General features: G+C 47.3%; 1 long non-coding RNA gene across 3 annotated transcripts in view; it reads right to left on the bottom strand.

Annotated features, from left to right (window-relative positions):
• LOC115063333 overlaps positions 1-22703 on the bottom strand; it is a 38408-nt gene extending 15705 nt beyond the window's left edge. Inside the window, exons 1-3 of one of the 3 annotated variants that reach the window (XR_003843186.1) lie at positions 22599-22703; positions 15539-15660; positions 11976-12166 (exon numbers count right to left, since the gene is read on the bottom strand). This is a non-coding gene — a long non-coding RNA (uncharacterized LOC115063333). Of the gene's footprint in view, positions 1-11975; positions 12167-15538; positions 15661-22031; positions 22079-22598 lie in introns of those variants that run through there. The other 2 variants (XR_003843196.1, XR_003843188.1) reach the window with 2 other exon arrangements.
• Positions 22704-23935: the final 1232 nt, after the last annotated feature.

Below are 23935 nucleotides of genomic sequence, written 5' to 3'. Positions count from 1 at the left end.
CTTCTCTCTTTCCATCTCCCTCCCTGTTTCTCTGTCTGATCCCATCTAATACCCTTTTCCCAACTCCCACACAGTTGAGTCCTAACTCATGTTGGTGCACTGAGAACTTGAACTGTATGCTGTGCTGGCACTGGTTTTGTGGAAAGTGTAGCTAGCATGTACTGAGCATGTACATGTTAGGAACCCAGGCAAACACTCCATACACCTCATGTGTCCTAGCATGTACTGAGCATGAACATGTTAGGAAGCAAGCAAACACTCCACATACCTCATGTGTCCTAGCATGTACTGAGCATGTACGTGTTAGGAACCCAGGCAAGCACTCTACACACCTCATGTGTCCTAGCATGTACTGAGCATGTACGTGTTAGGAACCCAGGCAAACACTACACACCTCATGTGTCATCTCAATGACACTGAGGATCAAGCTGCCTTCTCTTTACTGCCCTTATGTGATGCGACTGGGACTCTAGGCTGGCAAAGTCAGCCGAGACGGACATGCAAGCTGCTAGTGCGCTGGACACAGCCCTAACCCTCCACGGGGCCACATTGTACAAGTACACTGGAGTTGGTTAAAGGGGAGGAGACTCCTGAGTGGAGCCACCGTGATGGTTTCTTTTTCCCAGCTAGAATAGTCTTCAAGAGAAAATGACTCTTTTCACAATTACCACTTATCCAGCGGCCTTCCTGTGTTTAGCCTTCTGTCTTTCCTCCTGACTGACCTGCCTTCTTCTCCCTACCTTCTCACAAGCTGGGCGGCTTGCCTACAGAGAGGCCTCAGAGATTCTCTCAGATGTCTCTCCCCTGCAGCCCTGACACCGAAACCAGGAGGCTGGGCCGCCGGAGACAGCTCTTTCCTTTACTGTTTTCTGGCATTCACACCAGCCTGCCACCACCCTCACTCCATTCCTCGTAAGCGTCCCTCCATCTAGACAAGACTCCGGTCACTTGAGCCTCACAATTCTGAGACCTCTACCATCTGTTACATCTGCTGTCACCTTGCGTGTCTCCCTCAACGCTGCACAGTTGCCTCCCTCACCATGTAAAACCTTTGTCACATGAGCCAGCCCCTGCTTCTGCAGCGTGGTACCTCCTTCAGCCACTAGGACTTTGCCTATGCAGGGTCCCCATCAGACAATCTCCCGACTTGCTTGCTTTCTCTAATCCCAGCTCTCCGTCCGTCCCTTTAACAGCTGAATTCAACACCTTCACCTTCATGAGCTCCCAAGGCTGAGCCTCCCTCCCTTTACTCCTCTGCCTTCCATGTCTGCGGATCACAACTCTCACACGTATGTACTTATTGTCTGAGAATTATTCAAAGGCTAGGTTTGGCCCATGTGTTTTTCTCTGCCCAGGCAGATGGTGTAGGCTTTTCAGAACAATAACCAGACTCATTTGCTCTTTAGCACCTTCAGCCCAAAACACGGAGAGTGGCCTTAGCGGCTTTGCATTGAATTGTAACAATTCCTAAGTGGCCATCCTTTTAATTACAACAAATGACCCTGAAGTCCCAAAGCCAGTGGAGTGTGTGCTCTGAGGATGGAGATGATTAGATGACTTAGTGGGGACATCAGTTGCAGAACTAAACGGTAGCTACCTGCTTTACAATTTCATATCCTCTACTGACCCATGGTGGAAGTCCATGCCAGGGGAAGCCACTCCATCTCTGTCCTGAGGCATCAGGCTGCCTGCTCTGTCTGACTCCTCCCAGCTTTACCGTATCTCATGCCCTGTACTAAGCCATCCACTCTTTCTCCTGGCCAATGACCAAGGACCACCCGCCTCCCTGGGCCTCACTTTACATACATGTTAAACTGAAACCATGGTAACACTAGATGGTTCATAGAGATTTTTGTAAGGATTAAACAACAATCCAGAAAAGCTCTTGGCCTACAGATTGGCCATAGAAACTAATCAATATGTGACGGTGATTATTTAGTCACTTGGCCCAAGATGGGAGGGTAGAGTGAAGGCCCATCTCCTTGTGTTCTAGCTCAAGAGCAAAGCTGGAGAGCACACAAAACCATTAGATCTCTGAATAGGTCACCTGGGGCCCTGGAGCTAGGACCTTGCCCAGCCATCTTACAGTGTCCCATTAACGACAGCTGCTGGCAGTTGGGGTGACCCTGTTGTAGAGTCCCATCAATTTTCCCGTTACCCTTTAATGCTGTGTATTAAAGGCTTTGCAGATCCACTTACCTTCGTTCTTTATTATCTCCAGGGCCTGCCCAACTCCTTGGGAGGATTAAATTGCCTGAATGCAGTAAACTTCTCTAGAGGGTAAGAAACCTCTTCTCCCTGGAGGCCAGAAACCATGGTGTCCTTCTCCATACAGACCCTGGGGGCCAGAAGCCATGGTGCCCCTGGGAACTGGCTGCTCGGGTCCTGCACACAATGACAGCACCCTACAGAACTGGAAACTGGTAAGCTCCCAGCCCACTGCTAGTTCCACAACAGATGCCCCTGGGCTGGGGCTTTGCCCCTCTGTTAATTGGCTCACCTAGGCTCTATCTGATCCTGCTTGAGAAACTGTCTTTGTGCCAGGTTCTCCTTCTTCATTGTACCTCCTGCTCTCTGCTGGCCCCATTTATCTCTGGGCTCTTTTTATTCAGTAATTCCATATGTTATCTTGGATCCTAACCCATAGGCAGCTGGACAGCAGAACCGTTTGGAATTTCAGTGAGCCTCGCTCTTCTTCTTTGTGAAATGGGAATATGAGTTCTCCCATTAAGACGGGGAGGAAATGGAGTCCATATGGCTCTCTAAGCAAAAGAGGCCAGGGGAACTGCTGTTATCTTTAAAGTATGACCAAAGATAATGAGGTTGATATTTCATACTACAACTCATTTATGCAAATTAATTCTCTCCTGTTCACCTTGAAAAGCAAAGCACAGATTCAAAGATGTGCCGGCCACCCACCCTCTGCTGGCGTCCTCGTCAGTAAATCCTCACCGTCTGAGATGGGGTGGGCTGGAGTCTAGGAAACAGTCACTCAAAGCCAAGTCCGGTGAACCACCAGGGATCAAACAGAATAATCTTCCCCCTCCCGGAGACAATAAAGTAAGGAGCTGACTTTGTTGTTAAATTGGTGCTACAGGTTATCTCACTAAGTTTCCAAAAGTACTTTTCAGTAAGTGTCGCTTCTCCAGGCCATGGCTTTAAAGGGAAATGCCCTTCCAGGAATGAGCTTTGATCTGATTAGGTATTAAGCAGGAGTTTATTGGTGGAAGGTGAAAGAGACTTGCTCAAACTGACTTAAGTGGAAAAATGATTTATCAGCTCAGGGACAGAAATGCTTTCCATTAGATCTTACTTCAGACACAGCTGGATCCAGGGGCAGAGATGGCATGATCGGACAATCAGAACCCCGGCTTGTCCTCTCAGATTGTGTGTGTGAGTGTGCGTGTGCTTGTGTGTACACAAGGTCAACCTTTGCTGTTGTTCCTTAGGAGCCATTGTTCTGAGCTATCACCTCCTCCTGTTGGTCTGCAGCTCTCCACGTAGGCTCCTCGGGGTCAGCCAGTGATCCCTGGGGAACACCTGTCTCCACTTTTCAGATGCTGAGGTTATAAGCACATTCCACACGACCCAGGGTCTGGCTTTTTATGTTGGGTCCTGGGGACTGAACTCAAGTCCTCCTGCTTTGTATGGCAAGTGCTTTCCCAACTAAGCCATCTCCCAGATCTTTCCCTCTTGTTATGGTTTGTATATGTTTGGCCCGGGGAGTGGCACTATTAGAACATGTGGCCCTGTTGGAGTAGGTGTGGCTTTATTGGAGTAGGTGTGTCACTGTGGGTGTGAGCTTTAAGACCCTCCTCCCAGCTGACTGGAAGCCTGTATTCTGCTGGCAACCTTCAGATGAGGATGTAGAACTCTCAGCTCCTCCTGCGCCATGTCTGCCTGGATGCTGCCATGTTTCCACATTAATGATAATGGACTGAACCCCTAAATCTGTAAGCCAGCCCCAATTGAATGTTGTCCTTATAAGAGTTGCCTTGGTCATGGTGTCTGTTCACAGCAGTAAAACCCTTACTAAGACACCTCTGAGTCAGGTATGGTGGCACACGCCTTTAATCTCAGCACTCGGGAGGCAGAGGCAGGGAGATTTCTGAGTTTGAGGCCGGCCTGGTCTACAAAGTGAGTTCCAGGACAGCCAGGGCTACACAGAGAAACCCTGTCTTGAAAAAACAACAAACAAACAAACAAACAAAGACACCTCTGCTTCTTAACTTGTTTTGTTTCCATCAGGCAGACCTAACTATGGTGACCTCCAGCAGCTCGATCTTAAAATCCAATGAGGTAGAGTTTCACTTTATCACAAGTTTCAACGAAAGCCTCAGAGCATCAGTAGTCTGTCTGGTGCCATGACTCCCTGTGTATGATCATGGTCAAGGAGATGGAATTTGTTGGCTTAGATTTGTTTTCTTGGAACTAGACTGACCCTATATGAATGTAAAGTGATAGAATCATAGATTTCCTCCCTCCCTCCTTCCCTCCCTTCTTCCCCCTGCCTTCCCTCCCTGCCTTCATCCCTCTCTCCCTTCCTTCCTTCATTTCATTTTTTTTGGTGAGATGTCTTGTTATATAGCTCAGTCTGGCCTTGAACTCACAATACCTGTGCTTCAGCCTTCCTAGAGATGGAGCACATAGTGGTTATAGGCATGTCCTACCATACTTGGCTTACCTTAACTCTTTTTTAAAGTATTTATTCATTTGTTTATTTGTTTGTTTGCTTGCTTATTATTTATACTTTATGTGTATCCATGTTTTCCTGCTTGTATGTGTGTAGCTGCAGCAGTCCATAGCTGGTGCCTTCAGAGGCCAGAAGAGAACATTAGATTCCTGGGACTGGAGTTACAGATGGCTGTGAGTCCCCACGAAGGTACTAAGAACTGATCAGGATTGGCTGTAAGAGCAACAAATGCTCTTAACAACTTAGAACCCTTAATGTAAGTCTTCATAATATTTACACACACACCCACACACACCCATACACACACACACACACACACACATTCTTAAAAACAATTTATAGGTTGAGAAAAGGCTTTGACAGGGTGCTGGGGATCGAACCCTTGGCCTTATTCATGTTAAAATCATGCTATCACTGAGCCTCACCCTCAGCTCTTTGTCTTTTGGGTCGGTGACTTGCTGTGTAGCTCAGGTTGACCTGAAACTCTTGTTCCTTTTGCCCAACCTCCTGAGTTCAGAGATCACAGTGTATACTGCTGTACCCAACTGAGAAAAGAGAGAAACTGCCTTTTCCCTTTGGCTTGCACTCTGCCCTGAAGTGTAGTTTATCTGGAGAGATTGGAGGAAGCTCTGGCCAATCAACATGGGTACATTCTCCTCTGCTTTCCCTTTTACACAATATCTGACTGGTATGTTGGGCAAGACTGTGGTGTGTGTAGTGAGTTACAAGCCAATTTTGGAAACAGAACTCTTTTCAAAGGGCATCCTCTTCTCTCCCTGCCAATCAGATCAAAGCAGCTCTGAACAGGCTGACCTGGGGCAGGTAGGAGAACCAAACCCCAGTCCTGAGAACCCTCGTCCTCTTTCTCCCTTCCCCTCGGGGTCTGTTGCAGGGTCTCTGGCAAGCCTACATTGAAAACCAGCAGGATATATCAAGCTAACTGTCTCTCTACACTCAGTGCTGACTGTCTGTGGCTTCCGTGCCACAGTGATAAGGGACACAGGACGGACACTTAATGAACACATAATGCCATATCCTCTGCACTCATTGTTTCCTTTAACTCCCGTGACAGCCCATGAGATGACAATTATTATCATTTGTACAGGGATGGGAAGAATGAGATGGGAATGGTGTGTGGCTGGCAGACACAGAACTGGCGTCAAATGGCCACATGCCTCCTTGGAGGTTTGAGGTGTGCCCACAATGCGGCAGGTGCTGTATTAGCTACCATGCTTAGAGGACTGCAAAATCATTTTGACTTGGCAGAAATCTAGGAAGGGAAGAATCCAGACACCTAAAAGCACATTCTGTGTGAATCTATATACATCTCAGTATCTATCAACCTATTGTAAATACGCAGAGATGAGAGTCAGAAACAATAGCTACCCTTCATGCTAAGGTGCACGGAACTTTCTCCTGGGAAAGATTCATGTGCAGGCAATGTTTTGTATTGGTCTGGGTGAAGATCACACAGGTGCACACAAGTATTTAGAAAGCCACCAGGCTGCACCTTGAATGCTCGCCTGATTTATTAAATTTGCTTGTTTTAATTTCAAATTCTACTTTTTTCCCCAATTAAAATTTGCTTTTTTTGCAGGACTGGTGAGATGGCTCAGCAGGTAAAGGTGTTTGCTGCCAAGTCTGACAACAGAATTTGACCCCCAAGACACACGTGTGGTAGAAGGCGAGAACAGACTCATACACACAAGCTGTGGCATGTGACCCTCCAACACACACACACACACACACACACACACACAATTTAAAATAGTTATTGAGAAAAGCTCTCACTCTATAGCTCAAACTGTCCTAGAACTTACTATGTAGCCCAGGCTGGCCTCAAATTTAAATCCATCCTCCTACTTCTCAGCCCTTCCAGTGGTAGAATTATAGCATACCTGGCTAGTCACAACTAATTAAAATCAATTGTGAGGACATTGTACCAGCAAATTAATCAGTCTAAGATCATTCTGTCAGGACTGGAATCTTCCAAGGACTGTGACATGGTCCTCCTGGTACCTCAAGCCCAGTGATGTCTTCAGTGAATCAGGGTGGGAGCTGCACTGTGCAGAATGTCAGTGAGAAATCTGTATTGCTCCTGGTGGTCTGGGGTGACTTCAGATACCCAGAGCCTGGTTTTCAGCAGCCTTGCTCTGCCAGCCCCTCCATGCCTCCACCCTCAGCTCTGCACCTTGGGTTTGCCTTAACAGCTCCTTCCCTCTCCTCAATGGGTTGATGGCTACAGAGGTATTTCCTAGGGATGGACCCAGGACACTGACCTAGGTCTGAGCTCATATCTAGGACTGTAGCCAGAGACTTAGTGAGGGAGAAGGAAGCAAGGCCTCCCCAAAGCAATCTGAGCCACTCCGTCTCCTGCCAGAAAGCCTGCCCGCTGTGCTCGGTGTCTCATGGGACTCCCCAGCGAGCCCTCCAGGGACCACGGCTGTCTATTTAAACATTACCTAGGCCCCTTGCCTTTCTGTTCCTCTATAAACACAGCTTCTATTTTTAGGTTCCTTTGTAAGAGAGACCCTGGGATTCAGGCCAGGGAGCTAAGAAACCACAGTCCCGGGGGCCAGATCACAGCCTAACTGAGTGGGTAAGATGGTAGCAGCCTTGCCATCAGCCGGGATCAGTGTGGCCAGAGGGAGCCCCACTTCCATGGGTACGAAGGCACTGTCCATCTCACCCCACCCCACCCCCACCCCCACCCCCCAAATGCTCTCAACCTGCAGGAATCAGCTGCGCTCAAACCAAGTCAGAGCTGGCCACAGATCTTCACTTCAAACTCTTTTAACCTGGAAGCTTGGGGGAGCCATGGGCAAGTTACATATGAGGGAGGGAACCAGTCAGTGTTCAGATAGAGCTGACCAGGCAAGGAGGCTCACGGGGAACCAATGGACCCACCGCCAGCACTTGAGGTGGGAACCCAAATAAACTAAGAGGCCCACATTCCTCCTGTTGGGACCAGGCTAAGATATTTAGATTTCATGTGAGACCACAGTAAATAATGATACATTTTTAACAACAACAAAATAACCTGGCCATGTGGTTGGCTGGTTGGTTTGGTTTTTTAATGTTCAGTGGATCAAAATGCTTGCTGTACACACCAGCCTGAAATCCTGAGTTTGATCCCTATAACTCACTGTGAAAGGAGAGAATTGACTATTGGAAGTTATCCCGTGACCTCTTCATGTGGCCCATGGCACATGTGCCCACACTTGCATGCGTACAGTAACAAATAAATAAATAAATAAATAAATAAATAAATAAATATTTAATATTACTTTATAGATGATGATCTAAAGAAGAGGCTGGAGACAGCAAATGTGAGGGGAAGAAATCTAACAAGCCTTTGTCAATCACTTACTGTGTGCCAGGCACTGTGCTGGGTCCTAAACACTCCAAGCCTTGGCACCCCCAGGAAATGGCTAATGAGGTGAGTGACAGAAAGGGGCCATGCTTATCAGGGAAGTCTTGTCTGGCAGGAGCTGCGGGAAAACCCACCTACAGTTTTAAAGATCATTCTCTAAAAGAGTGGATGGGTGCTAGGATAGAAAAGGAAGCGGGGCGGGCGGCCATGCAGAAGGTCATTACCATGTTGTGGAAAAGCTTCCAAGAGCAGGGCTCGGCTGCAGGGTGGGGTGGAGAGTAGCTGGATTACAGGGCCCCTGTGCAGATGGAATCTGTAGGAAGAAGTCAATGGATTCCAGAGCCCCTGCCTTGGTGGCGGCCATAACGGGAACGTGAAGGCTCCCTTCCCCTTCAGGATCTCCTGAACACCCAGTCATATGATCTCAGCTTTGTCAGTCCTTTCTCAGGATCATACACACCTCAAAGCCAAAGACCAGGTCTGTGCTGCTCTGGCAAGCTCTTCCAGGTACAGTATGCTCCGCGAACAGTTGCCAGGGGAACAAGCATGAACTCTCAAGAAAACATTTGAAACCATCCCAGTCCTGTCCACACCGATTTGCCTCCTCTCTTGGCACCCCCCTCACCTCTTCCTTGCACCCCATCAGTGACAGGCAGGCCCTAGGGCCCAGGGGTAGAAGTGGCCAGTGGGCACAATGCCACCTGGAATACTTAAAACATGAATTGCGAGTCAAGTGGCCCCTCTCACAGTTAATCGATGGCGGCATATCCTGATCGCTTTCATTATTATTATTTTCTTATGCATGTGTGATCGGGAGATTTATTGTTGAGGCTACAGAGGCAAAATCAATTATTCATGTTATAAATTAGAAAATGATTTATGTCTACAGGAGACGGGGCCTCAGCGAGCCGAGCCCATTACAGATAAGCTTTGCTGAAAGGACCAAGATTTATCTGTAAACTTCACAAATTGCAGCTCCACAATCCAGTCCTGTTCTCAACCCCTCCCCCCAGGGCACCCATCCCTCTTCCAGAGTCATTCCGTCTTTTTCTGTCACAGACTGTCCCCTTGATTCCTGGTTCCTCTCCCTAGTTCCTCTAACTTCTGTTTCTTCCTCTGTCCTGTTTTTCTCATTTGACAAATGTCCCCACTTCATGCTCATATCTCTTCTGGGGGTCAGACACACTTGAAGCTTCTATACAAACTTTCCAATTATTCCTAGGGTGGGGACAGGGAAGTGACAGACTGAGAAGGAATTCTCTAGGGTTTGGTTCATTCACAAACTTTTCGAGGATGAAGGGTTGAATCATATTGCTCAGAATGGCTGAAGGCAATTATTACCCACCACCCCCTGCTGCTTCGTCCCCACTCTTCTCAGAGAGCTGGGTGAGAAGCAAGGTGATGATGTGACCAGCTCATGCACTCTACGTCAATAGGGAAAAGTTGATCCTCACTGTACTACCAAAAGTGTGGCCCTGGACTATCACTGATATTTCTTAGACCTCTGTTTCTCTATACAGAATGGGTTCCTGGCATGAACACCACCTCGTTGCACACTGAAGAATCAAGACAGCAGTAAGGAATCAGCCTCAAAGCAGTGCAAGACACACAGGGTGTGCCCAGGGTGTTGGCTTCGCACAGGTGGAGGAGAGACCATGGAGAGAAAGAACATGGCTCTCCTTGTCTGTCACTCTTGTGCTCCATAAAACAGCAGAGTTGCCCTGGATTAAAAGGAGAATGTGGGAGCTTGAGTCCTGGGGAGAGGGAGGGCTGTGTCCCAAAGACAGCATGCCCAGTGAAGTGTCGTGGGTACAGGAAAAAGGGCACTTCTCCCCATAAGAGGAAAAACAGAGCTTGCATCCTAAGAACCCGTGGGTCAACTTGCTCTTGTTCCCTCACTGCTGCCCCACCCCACCCCACCCCAGTCAAATAGGGATTGTCATCGTCCCCTCGGTCACCCCACAGTCTGCTGTAGCGAGCGAAAGGAGGAAAGTCTTAATGATCGTGACAACATTGCACAATTTTTACTGCATTGTGTTGGAGGAATAATTGCATGGAGAGAGAGAGAGAGGGAGAGGGAGAGGGAGAGAAGGAGCAGGAGAGGAGGGAGGGAGGGAGAGAGGAGGAGGGAGAGAGATGGGCGGGGTGGGAGGCAATATGAGCGAGCACTTCAGGCTTTTGGAGGACAACCACAACAAGAATCCACTTAAGAAGAATTAGTCTCTTAAATGATCCAGTAAATGCTCTTAGGATGCCTTGGAATGGCCCCAAAGCCCTCTGGGAATTCTTCACACTTCCCAAGGACTGTGGCAGCTCTGCCAGGCCACTGACACCTGAGTCCTGGCCCTGCAACCTCACAGATCTGAAGCACAAGGGCACAGGGAGCTCTCATATGCAGCTCAGTGCCAGGCAGGAAGTATTGACCACACAGAGGCTGCCGTTTGCTATATGCTCTTGCTCCCAAGTCCCGGTATAGGAGGAGAGCAACTCAAGCAGAGTGTATGGTCTAGTGGAGGGGACAGATACAAAGTATATACAGCAGTCTCTAAATTGAAAATACTGGGGAAAAATAACTTGTGCAGGGAATACGGATGGAAAGTAAAGACCCCCAGGCAGGGGACAAGCTCTAAACTGGCGAGTTTCTGTGACTCTCCTCCAAGGGCACTCATGTTAAAAGACAGAGCCCCTTCTCTTTGCCCCCCTGAATGATTGTGAAGATCAGATCTCAGATTTTCTTCATCCCATAAAGTCTCCCCAGAACCCTAGACTCTTCCCTACTTCCGTGGAACTAAGCCCTCAGAGATTATCCTACAATATGAGTGTAACTGTTCTCAGCACCCCCAGGCTGTTTCCTGAATTCCGGATACCCTTTTTGCCTGTATCCTGTGGTATGGTCCCTATGTGCATTGACCCAGGCAAGAGTCAGCTTCAAGAACTTCTGGGAAGACATGAGCCTTTCTTCTTCTTGGTGATTCTAGGGTGTTAGGTAACTGCTCTATCCAAACATGTGTGGGTTTTTTGTTTTGTTTTGTGGGGGGTTGTTTGTTTGTTTGTTTTTTGAGAGGTCTTAGTAAGCATCCCTGGCTGATTTTGAACTCATTGTAGTTCAGGCTGGCCTCGAGTTTGAAATACTTATGCCTCAGCCTTCTCAGAGCTGGGATTATGGGTACATGGCATATTCTAACATGCTGAGATTGGCAGTCTTTTGATGTTTTTCTTAAATTGAACAATAAGCCTCAGATTTGTCTCAGCTCCAGGGATATTCTCACTAAGCCAAACCACTAGATTCAACTTGAATTCTTTCATTTGAACCTCCAAATACTAGGATATCAGCTCTTTCTCTCTGAATCCCCATTTCCTTAAACTGAATTAGGTGATGACCACTCCCTCTTGCTGTGTAACAGGTCTCCCCAAGATTGAAACATTCTATCCTGCAGGGGGCTCCCCAAACACTAAGGTAAACAACTCAAAGTAGCTTTAGGAAGTCCCTGAAACTGACTAGATTCACTAGCCCCCTCCCTACCAGAATAGGCAATAAAAGCTGAGCACGCACTCTCAGACAGAAGGAAACTGAGCTTTGAAGTAGACTCTGAGACAAAACCAATTGCCTGACAGATGCAGTACAAACCAAGCTAGAAGAGGTTTAGACCAGAGTCACTGGAAAGGACACTCTCCAACCTGTTGAGCTGTCTGCAGGCTACACAGTGTGCCCCAGGTTCCCAGCTTTTGTGAGCTGTCACCCATGCTGGGATGGGCCTTGGTGATGCAGCTGCCTTCGAGTCATTTCTGCTCCTGTAAGTAACCCCTCACCAGTGCTTCTGTAAGTAACCCCAATAAAACTCACTGATTGTCCAAATTGGACCTTGGTGGTATCTGTACTTCGGTCTGTTATGGGATTCCTACCTGGGGTGAGTAGACAAGTGTGCTGTCTACACCACTTCCACATGGGCCATGCCTCTGGTGTAGCTCAAAGTCAGGAACATAGCAGACACGGTTTTTTTGAAAAGAAGCTTCTGCTTTCTTTTCTGTCAGAATCACTCACTCACTCTGGGCTGTCCCGTCTTCATGCCTTTCCTTGCTCTTCACTCAGCGTCCATATCCTGTTGGAATATCGTGCCCCAGCTCAGACATAGCTTTTAGGTTCTCATGGGGAAGGGAACAGCACACTATGCATGGAGAGATCTAGGCCTGGGTCTTGGCTTTTTAATAACTATCTGATGTCACCCAAGATACTCATAGAGCCCTAAGCATTCATATGTCTATTTTATTTGTTTGTTTTTGAGGCATGGTCTCACTATAGAACCCAGGCCTGTGCACCACTATACTGGGCAGTATCTCTTTATCTTAACCCAGCTTAAAGAAACGGATGATGTTGAACCCAGACAAAGAGATGGGGAACAGCTTTTCAGTATGTGACCAGGCTTTTCAGGAGCCACCCAGCATGCACTGGGACAAAGACTTGATGCCAATGCAGAGTGGAGTAAACACACCAGGGATGAGGATACTTAGGGAAAGGCACCATGGGATCTTTCTGTTCAGGAAGGAAACTGGGGACTTGGGTGGGAGAGACAGTAGCAGACACAGATACACAGCAGGGGCCAGTAGCTGCCCTGGGAGACCAAGCTGCTTTGATAGGAATGGAGCACCAGCTCCTGCTACAGAGGAAAGTGCAGGTTGATGAACTAGCTTTGGCAACGCTTGGTTACCTTGTCCTGCCAATAAAGTCACCAGGATTGAAAAATGGAACCAGCTCCTTCCTTTGTCCTTGTCCTTGGGTGTTCTATGTGTCTGAGCTCTGTCCTTTACACTGCCAAGTTTCCTTGGCCGCCCCTCACTCCTAGGTGGTGAAATGCCCACCCCAAAGCACTCCTCCCATGTAGGTAATGTAGCTGCTCTTTAGTGGGTGTTAAAGGTCTGCAAGGTGCTGGAACTGAAGAGGTCTGAATCACAGGGGAGGGGACTGGAACTGAAGATGCCTGAATTAAAGGGGAGGTACATAGGTTAGAAAGGAAGGGGCCCCTCTGAACTCTCATACCAAGAAACAAGTACCCATGAATATTTGAAGACTAAAAGGTGTCAATCTAGAGAACTTACTAGGACAGATACAGGATACAGTAGTTCCAGCATTGAATACGGGCTCTGCTGCTTGGTTGCTGTGTGACCTTGGGCAAAGTAACTTAATCTCTCTGGGCGACAGTGTGCTCTTCTGAGAATCCAGGGGAATGATGTATAGCTTACAGAGTTCCTTGTAAGGACTAGATAACGTTATTCGCTTAACACAGTGCCTGGCATTTTTATGACTGCTTCTTAAGTGGTAGCTGCTATTATTAATAATAATAATAATCCTCTCAGCCAAAGCTCCCTGCTTTCTCTCTAAACCATGTGGGAAGGCCAGGAAATAGAGCAAAGCAAACAGAAAGAACATGAGACTGACATTAGCAAGATAATTTCGGCTGAGAAGAAACTGTGCTCACGCAAGGAGTAGACTTGTGTGAGAACTTGAGAGTCCTACTTCATATCCCCTTTGGCATGCCATCAACCAGGTCGGTGGGCATTAGGATGGAGTAGCCCCAAGGTTGATCTTGCCCAGCTCAGGTTGGGTACTCATGGGGTCTTCAAAAGATTCCAGCTGGGAGTCAGGAAGAGAAAAACAGAAAGGAGGCCTGGGCTTTTCCTCTCTCAGAGGATCTCTTAAACCTCAGTGCAGAAGCCTAGCATGCACATAATAAATGCTTAATACGGTTTTTGTTGCTTGGAAGTAAAGAAGCTCCGAGGATGCGCTGGAAGAACCTAGAGGAGAGGAAGAAAGAGAGGCGGGTGCTACAGCTGAGGCGCCAGTAGGGGCTACTTGGGGGAAGGGTTGGGGGAAGGGTTAGGTCTGACCCACACCTGCCCCCTGCCTGGGGTACCCACCAGGTGAGCATTCCGCTCTGCTCTGTTTGCATGTGTTCTCACCTAATCAATCCTCCCCATGCTCAGGGAATCTCAGCTGGTCCAAAAGCTCAGCTGTGCAGACCCCGGCAAAGCCCCTGAGCCCCCTCCCCTGCAGCCCCAGGCCTCAGGTGGCCGTGTAGGTAGAAGCTAAGGCCCCCAGATGTTCCCTGCCTCCCTCCTCCACTGACCCCGTGCATCTTTTCAGCTGCCATCTCGGCTGCTCTCCTTGCTTCACTGCCCAAGCAGCTCATTGCTGCGCTCGCTGTCCCTCAGGCTTTGGAGCCGTCCTCGTCCACGCCTTTGCGGTTTGGCCTGCTTCACCCTCTGAGACAGCCCATGAAACCTTCCCCATCCACCTGCCTGCTTGTTACTGGCTCTTCCCTGGCCCCGCTCCCTGCCCAACCCACCACCACTACAAGGAACTTTCCGTTTCCTGGGTAGTGGTTCTACTTATTAAATCAGAGTATCGGCTTCTGTACTCTCTGGACACTGAGACACCTGGGGTGGAAAACTGGCCCCACTAAGCTACCTCTAAATTTAGTCACATCCTTGGACCAGAACATTCTCTACTCCTCTTGTCACCCTGTGCCCTTCTTCTCCTGCCAAAGCCGATAGATAATGCGACTATAATTTCCTGTATTTCTTTGTCTCTTGCCTTAGAGATAGGACAAAAGGATAGACACTCAGATGCCACCTTCTCCACGAGGCCTTCCCAGAAGTCAACTTTCAAAATAACTCACTTTGCTTACAACACTTCAAAGAGTCCTAGGCTTCCTGCATGAGTCAGACATGTGTCTTGTCTGCCCACCCCACCTGACACTAATTTTAGGACAGGGACCCTCTTACTCATCCCTGATTCCTTGCTCACATCCGGTTGCCAGCCACCCTGCTCCCTTAGAAGCTGACTAGTCCTATGGTTAAGAAAGATGGCGTTTCAGGCGCCTAATCCCCCGGGAAGGAGCAATGATCTGGCTGTTTTCTTCTCCAGTCTTGTGGGTCTCAGATGCAGAAGGGGCCATATCCACCTTATGACCAATCCCCACCTGTCACTGTGTCTCATGGTGGCTGTTTCCCTGTGTACCTGTGGTTTGTGTGGTATCTTCTAGGACCGTAGGATCTTTTTCCTCCCCATGAGTCTGTACCCACTGAGTGCTCTCCTGTCCCACAAATGCATGCTCAGATGCGTATAAGCACATATCTTCATCCATATAGTTTATTCCTTCCTACTTAAAGAGAAATGCACAGTTTGCCTCACTTTCATGTGTAGTTACCAAGAGGTTATCTCCCGTGGGGAGGTGTTCATCCATTTCCTATGTCCACTTTTCTTTGTTAATGTCCTAATGACACTTGAAAGTTAAAAAAAAAAAAATAATCTCAGCACTTGCTGGGTGGTGGTGGTACATGGGAGGGAGAGGCAGGCAGATCTCTGAGTGAGTTTCAGGACAGCCAGTAGCTAAGGTTACACAGAGAAACCCAGTCTTAAACAAACCAACCAACCACTCAGCACTTTATGCCCCTCCTATATCCTTTCTCCATACCCATCAGTCAGTTGGTTCCTGGGAGTGTTTCAGAACCACACTTGCCACTTCATGTTCAGAGTTGCCATGGGCGCGTTCTAGGTCCTCATCCCATCTTGGTTCAGGGCCATCCCTCAAGGATTCTGGAACAGGAAAGAAGATGAGACATCATAATCTAAACTTCTGCTGTTAGAAGTGGGGAACCTGAGGTTCAGGAGGGAACTAATTCCTCAATGCTATGCTGACAAATTTAACACTCCAAGACTTCAGGGACGCCTGCCATGTGTAACTCTGTTTGTAGTACCTCTCGTGGTGGAACAGGGCATGGCACTTAACAAGCACGGGCATAGTGGACAGAACCAGGTTCTAAGCAGGGGCCCCTGACCACCGATCCAGGCTCTTTATACCTACCTGCCAGTGTGTAGGCTGCCGGACCCGTCTCCAGCCTCCGCTTAGCCCTTTTCATCTGAACTGTGCTCAACATCTAGTTGGCGCATCCTTGGCAGACTGTGTGCCTCAGAACCTAACATGGTTACCTACACACATGGGCATCATACTTCCTCTAAGACTGCACTGTCATCATTGTCATCCTTTACTAGGCTACTGGAGCTGCCATAATATGGTGCTTCAGATGGTGCCCAGAAGCAGCAATCTAGGACTGGCAAGGTGGCTCAGCAGGTACAGGAGCTTGCCACAAACCCTAAGGGCCTGAGTTCAATCCCTGGAACTCACATGGTGGAAGGAGAGAACTGACTCCAACAAATTGCCCTCAGACTTGGCTATGTCATTTGCTTTGCCCAATGAGACGAAGCAAGTATATTTGTTAACAGAACATGCCTATGTGTTCCAATGTCTTGTACACCTGCGTTTGTTAGCCATGTGCCTCTGCCATGCCATGAGATGCACCTGGCCTCGCCTGCTGGGCATTCATTAACTCCTTTGTCTCTTGTGTCCCAATCATCCAAGCCATCAGGTTGAGGCTATCCTAGACTGGTCAACAGCAGACCAGCCTCCCCAGAAAGGGGGGAAAACCTCAGCTACTGCAGGCCCTCCATCCAGCTTTAATCACTGGCCCAGTGTTAAGCTTTGGGGTACTGGGGTACTTTGCTAGTTGGTATTACCTCTCTGTGGCAACAGGAAGCAGATGTGGGACACAAGGCAAGACAGGAAGAATCCAAACCCCAGACAAGAGTCAGTCCCTCAGACGCTCTGGAACGTGAGGGACTTGGAGACTAAGACCCTGATGAACCAGACTAGTCAGAGGCTTCAACCCCACATCATCTTCTTCCCTGCCTTGTGTCTCCATCTCTTCCTAAGCTTTGTCCTTCACCGCGGCTCCAGTCGGTTCTTGTGCACCTGCCTGACTCTGGCACTAGATTGCATATGCCCTGGCTTATCCATCACTGTCTCTCTTCTCTCCATGTCCCAGGAGGGAGAGAAACATGCTGCACTGAAGCCAGAAGCCCAGGGTCTGGGTCTGCCCTGCCAGCTCTAACCGAGTGACCTTGGGCAGCACTATCCCCATCCCTTCGTCAGTGAAGCAAGAGCTGGGGAGTTCGACACCTAGGTCCCCCCAGGCCCTGTGTAACCCCAGGTTTTTTGTTCCTCGCAAGTGCTGTCCTTTGCCCTCCACTCTCTGGCCCTTGTCCTTGCTTTCTAGTCTGTATGCAGTTGGTTCCAGCTACTCAAGAAATAGAGCATTAAAAACCCATGCGTTTCTGGTGTCATCTATTATCAGCTTCCCCCCATCATCTATTAGGAAGGAACATTCCCCCTTATCTTTGCTTGTTCCCAGTGTATTTTAAAGAATGTTTTTTCTATTTCCTTTTGTGTGTTTTGCAGGTCACATCTCATCTCTTTCTTTGATTTTTCTCTTCTTCTGCTATAAATTCTAGCAATTTCTTTGTTCTCTTCTTGGTGATCTGGCCAAGCTCCCTAATTTTGCCTTTCCAACTGGCAGAGCTGTTCCCTCTGCAGCTTTTTGCCTGGCCAATGAGATTTGTCCTTTATCACTTAACCAATCTTGTTTCCTGTTGGAAATTTTTTTTCTTAGCTTTTTAATTAATTCTTATGCTGGAGAGCTGGTTAGGTTACAGCCTGGCAAGTTAACCAGTGGAGTGACCTTGGGAAGGTCACTTTAGTATCCCAATGCCTCAGTTTCTTCACCTGTAAAACAGGAAAGCAATGCCTGCCCTTGTTCTCTGCAAAGCTGTTTTGAAGATCTGAAGGGGATATGGTCAGACAGCCTTTGGTCAATGGCCGAGAAGTGGACATGCTTGACCATCTACGTTAGAATAACGAGTTCTGCAGTGACTGGGCAGACCAAAAATCTACAGAGCAAGGACCCTTGCTTTCCTATACCTAGATTCCCATAGCCCCCCTGCTTCTCCTCAGAAGATGAGAACTACACAGGAAGCCCTAACATGACTGTCTTGGGCTATTCTCACTGGGTGTTTGCCATTGCCATTCTCACTGGGGTTTTGGTTTTGGTTTGGTTTGGTTTGGTTTGGTTTGGTTTGGTTTGGTTTTGTCTTGCTTGATTCCTTGTTGTCTCTCTTCTGGTCTTTAGGGAGTTCCTTCCTTGCTTCAGGAGACCCCCGAGTGTGTCATCCACATACCCCATGTACCTGACCCTCTCCACAGGGGAAGCCATGCAGTTCAGGCTGACCCACTGGAGCATGCGCACCGTTTAGCCTGTGAGGGGCCACTCAGAGTTTCACCTGTGATTGGTGTTCAGAGATGGAAGAGAGAAGATATTTATTTTTGTGTTGGTGTTGTGAAGCAAAGGAGGGTGTAACTCTGGGAATCATAGAAGCCATCTTGTTTCCATGTTCATGGGGAAAAAGGACAGAGTCTTGACAATAGAATGCCATCTCTTTCTCCAGAAGGTCCAGCCAACCTGAAGCCTCATCTACAACAGACTTCCAGGTCCCGTGACCTAATGACATTTTTGCTTAGGCATATCGAGACAGGGAAACTGTTACTCCCTGGTGAAAGATGTCTGGTGAGCTTTCAACACACATCTCAGTCCTAGAGTCTCTCCACCCTCTATCAGGTGTTGTCCCCTTCAGAGTCTCAACAGGCACATAGCCATTCTCTTTCCTCTCCAAGGTGAAGAGGACATTCCTATTGGATCGTAAAGGTGGATTAAGGTCCTGGGCTTTGAAGGAAAACAACATGAACCTCCACACTGTGCCATTATTTATGTCATGTGATCTTAGACTCATGTCCTCTCTTGGTGGTGGTCTTATGAACGGTTAGAAATAATGTATATGTGGAGCCTGGTTTATAGTAGATAGTCGATTAATGAGAGCAGTTAAGAAAGCTTCCCCAATTGTTCCTTTCATTAGTTTACTATTTAAAATTTTTTATTATCATATATTAGCCCTACAAAATACTGGTTCCATCGAATCTGTAATGTGCTTTGATCATACTATCCCAGTCTCTCTCTTTGATCCTCTCCCTTTGCCTGCTAGCCCTCATTTTTCTTAACCTGATTTTCTAACCTGAACTTGTCTCTGCTCCCTGTGTTTGTTTCTTTTCTGAAACCTTTGTTGTAATGGATTCTGGCCATTTCCTCCCAGGTGATATTCAGCTTTAAAATGCTCAATGACTTCCCCTTCCCTCCTGTATCTGGATGCTGCCTGCGTGTAAAAAGCGCAGAGCAAATGTTTGTGGGATGGATGAACTGGTGAACATTGAATTGGAAAGAGCATAAACCTCATTATGCCTCTACCTTCAGCACTATGGAGCTGTCCGCAGTGCTGCCTGCAATCGGAAGTCTGAGCTGAGAAGTTAATATGGATGGCAAAGCTCACATCTTCAACTCTCTTGAGTATATTATCTGGTCTCTCCAACCTGGAAGTAAAACGAACTGTTTTCATCAGTTACTATTCCTCATTCCTCCTGCTAGTCACCAATAAAATGTTGTGTGTGTGACCTTATACCAGGAGAGCATCTAAGAGCTTACAGATTCAATAAATAAATAGATAAATAAATAATAAATAAATAAATAAATAAATAAATAAATAAATAAATAAATAAGAAACAAAAACTTTCCATCACAGATTCTACCACACCTATTTTATTAACACAGAAATTTAAATAGAACCACACAATATTGAAGGCAGAAAACCGTCAGAGATTTTAAATACCATTCTTGAGTACTCCAGCACTTCTTTCTCACCATACCTTACTTATAGAGAAGTGCAGAAACTGCTTGGTGCGCCATTCATTTCTCAAGGCAGGAGAACACCTGGGTCTTGAGCCCAAGGCTATACCACCATCTTATTCCTTTGTTTAAGCATCCCCTGCTCTTTTGAACCCTCAGATTGGCCTAGCAGAAGAGCTAGCTGGCACAGAATTTTAGTCATACACATCACATTGTCACTACAGGTCCCAGGAACACCTCTGAGAAGGGTGTTTTACCTCTGGTCTCTGGGAATTGAAGATATCCCAGAATATTCTATCCCTGTTTTTTGCTTACAATACAAAAGCTCATCAGTCTACAATGGTTGGTGCCATTTAGTGAGGGAAGCCATGCTAACATTGGACATTCTAGAGAACTTTCACGCTGGTCCATCCTCCCATCTTGTCTTTGTCGTCTACTCTGCAAGAGGTTTCCTGGGGGAGAGCTATGCTTGGTGAGAAAGACACGTCTCTGTGTGTTTGGTAGTCGGCTTTCTTGGAGCTAGCTGTCTCCTTCACCACACTATTAGCTCCTTGAGGACAGAACCCAAGTCCATTTTGTCCACATTTGCCTGTTAAGTACCTGGTTTATAACAAGTATTCAAAGCATCCTTTTGGAGTGGAGACATAAATGAAAACTGAAGAGAGAGACAGGAGAGGCAAGTAGAGTGGAAGAGTGTCTCTGCTGCATGTCTTTGTCTTGTAGCTAATGGAATGGGATGGATGAGAGAGCAGGGGGTCCTCAGAGGCTTCTCCTAGGGGGGCTCTTGTGCTCCCTCTCTTTGCCCAAAGGCCAGGGTTGCTTCCCGTGATTTCTGATCCAGGGCTGACATCAGTTCTCAGAGGAAGACACAATGGGCATCCGACTCTCTCTCCTTATCCTTGTCCAATCATCTGTAACTGTGACAGATGGCAGCCAGAGAGGGCTGCATGTGAAGAGGGGCAGAGGCAATGAAAAGACCAAGGCAGAGAGAAAGGATCCGCCTCGGGGCTTCAGAACCAGGTCATGTCTGAGCTCTGAATACACAAGGTGGACAAGCCCTTCTATGCTCCTCTGGTACAGGCTGAGTTCTCCGTCAGCCCACCCTTCAGGGTCTGTAGCAATCTATGTGCAAAGCACTGCAGGAGAGCTCTTTAAGGGAGAAGGAGTCTGGGTGATGTGAGTTGTCTCCACATCTTTATAAGTGCCCAGAAGTGCTGTCGGCTCTGCCTGTCTTAGCTGGACAACGGAAGCCCCCAATATTTGACCTTCAAACTGCTTTGCCAGCCTCATGGTCCATTACACTCGCTCCACGCCTCAGAGCACCCCCTTCCTGCCTTCCATGATTTCTCGGGGAATTTGATTAGCAATTTCTAAAATGTGTATGGAGAAGGCAATGGGCGAGAATGGCCATAACTATCTTGAGATAGAACAAAGAGACGGGTCTTGTTCTACCAAGTGTCAAGACACATTAGCAAGCTATATGAATCTAAATAATGTGGCCCTGGCCCTGGTGTAGACAAAGCAGACAATGAAACAGCACGGGATTCAGAAACAGGTAAGCCTGTGAAGGAAGTTGGTTGTGGAAAGGAATGTTTTCAATTCTGGAAGAAAGAAGTGCTGACTTGCTAAATCATACTGGGGCTTTCAACATCCCATATGGGGGAAAGCAGCTGGATCCCTGCCTCACACCACCTAAACTATGTTATGGGTGGGTAAGAACTTTTAAATATCTTCTGTCTGCTTTCATTTCTTTAAATGTATACATCCATACCACTCTCCCCTTGCATGTAGGATAATATAATGCTAACAAGATTCCTTCTCTCTTACAAACAGCTCTCTCCTAAAGGGGCCTCACCGCCACAGTGAGGCCCTTGCTGGTTTCCCATTGGATAGGAGATTCCGCACTATGACTTATATTGCACTTCTTTATATCTATCCACAGAGTCTAGAAAAGTGCCTGGGAAGCAGAAAGGGCTCTGTAAATGTCTGCTGATTAATGATGATGATGGTGATGGTGGGGATGGTAATGAAGAAATGTAGCTGAATGCCCTGCGCAATGGGATGGAGGACTCATAGTTTGTAAACAACATCATCATCATCAAGCTCCCTAATTAGACTGAGAGTTAGGAGTTCTAGCTCACTTACTTCTCTGGCATCTATCTATTAATTCCAGATTGGAAATTCAGAACTTAGAGCAACCCCTGGCAATCAAGGCCATCTATGATCTTCAATGTTGTAGATGCAAGAAAGTTAAAAATCCAACACAAGGAAAAAAGATAACGAAACCATAGGACTGAAGGCTACGGAGGCAAAACTCCTCACCATGATGAGTCAATGACTTACAAGGCATCTGTTGAGCTTCTTCTTTGTGGCAAACCTGAAGATACAAGGTGACAGGGGATGTATCACCACCTGTGCTGAAGCCATAATTAAGAACATGAGTTTTGAAACCAGAAATATCTGTGCCTAAATTCTAACTCTGCCACTAACTATTCTTGTGGCCTTGAGAGAATTACTTTACATCCCTAAACCCATGTTTCCTCCTCTCTAAACTGGAGACAGTATAAGATACCTCTTTTCATAAGGAAGTCATGAGACTCAGGTGGACTTGTACACTTCAAATACTTAGCATAGTGATAGACTTCTAGGAAACTGTGTGCTATCCATGTTTGTGTGCACATGTGCATGTGTGTGCAAGCAATTCACAGAGTCTGAATGACAGACCTAGTAGGACCCTAGATTATTACAAAGGATTCCCAATTCTGCATGACAACAAAGAAAAATCCATAGAACGAATAAATGATATGTTATTGACGCATCTGTCTCGCTATTTTTCAAATAGGTACAAGTGCAGCTGTAATGGAAAGACTAGGCTCTAAGACAAGGAAAGAAAGCGGCTGTTCACACTACCTCTTGACGTTGTCCCAGCTTCTAAGCTTCCAAAAAATTAATCCAAAGGCAGATGAAAGTTTTGCTTCTCTTCTTAAGAAAAGCAGAGACGTGTACATGCGGCGGCAGGAGATCCCAAAAGGCTGTTCTCAGCATAGGACTTTTGAGAGAAAATTCCAAAGTTCAGGACTTTCTGGACACTGATTTCTAATGACTCTGCTTTTCCCTCTCAGACAGCAAGAAATAACCAGAACTCTCCCTGGCTTCAGCATTCAGTGTGGGGTGACTGTCTCTACCACTGCCACCCCTCCTGGTTTCCCACATCTGAGGCAGAACAAGGTCCAGTTGTGGAGGGTCCTGATAATGGAGACCCGGGGAAAGGTTAAAGGGCCATTTCTTAACAGAACGTGAGGGTTTGGGATCATGGAAGGCAGCACTGAGATTGATTCTTCACAGAGTGCCTTTTCCGTAAATGCTATCTTTGGGTGTTTAAGTGAATCATCTTTATTTTCAGGAACTTTCTGAAGGAATTTAGCTTGAGTCATTTAAATGTTGAAGTTTCATTTATTGGAACCCCTTTTTGGTCTCTGGTGGCCCAACATTTTTGTCTCCTTTTTTAGTTACTGCCAATTTTAGATTTCCCAACTAAACCCCAGGCACCTTCTGGGAGGTATGGCTAAGAGGGCATGTACAGAAAGCAGGGTCAGCCTGGAGAGAGTGCAGCTAGCCCACAGAGGCACAACCCAGACGGACATGGAGGCCAAATGCTTGGCCTGCATTCTGAGCTGCGCTGCGTCCCATTCGCAGGGGTGGGAAGAATTCGAGGCTTCGCTTCATTGCGAGTTCCCAGAATTGTACCATACTCTGGCTGCAGATGCTCAGGGAGGGAAGGCTTTTTCAAGGGCCAACAGATGAGGCCCTGAAGAGCTGAAATCAGACTCTGAATCTCTTGGTTCCTCAGTTATGAACTCTATGAGAGAGTGCAGGAGAAGGAGAGCCATGCTGACACGCCCTCTGGGTAGCTCTTGACTGTTGTGGGTAGAAGGATTTAGAGGAGCCAGAGGGTGGAGAAGAAAGGATACTGACCATACTTTTCTATGGGATGATGGGGTTAAGGGTTCTAAAGAGGGTGACTCCCAACTGCTGAGCCCCTCCTTCACTCCTAGCAATGTTTACTGCTCAAGCTTATTAAATGTTTGGCTCACTTAAGCCATGGAGACACCCTTCCCTGTTCAGGAGCAATCACTGTCTATAGAGATAAAGCTGTGAACAAATCAAAGGGTTCTGGTAGTCCAAGTGGCTCTTATTCAGAAGTATTCACAGATTCAGGGTCCTAAAGTGAAATGCAACAGTTTGTT

Source organism: Mus pahari, chromosome 1 (genome assembly GCF_900095145.1).
Source record: "Mus pahari chromosome 1, PAHARI_EIJ_v1.1, whole genome shotgun sequence".
In the NCBI taxonomy this organism is placed as follows: Eukaryota; Metazoa; Chordata; class Mammalia; order Rodentia; family Muridae; genus Mus; species Mus pahari.
This window is presented reverse-complemented; position numbering and strand designations above follow the sequence as displayed.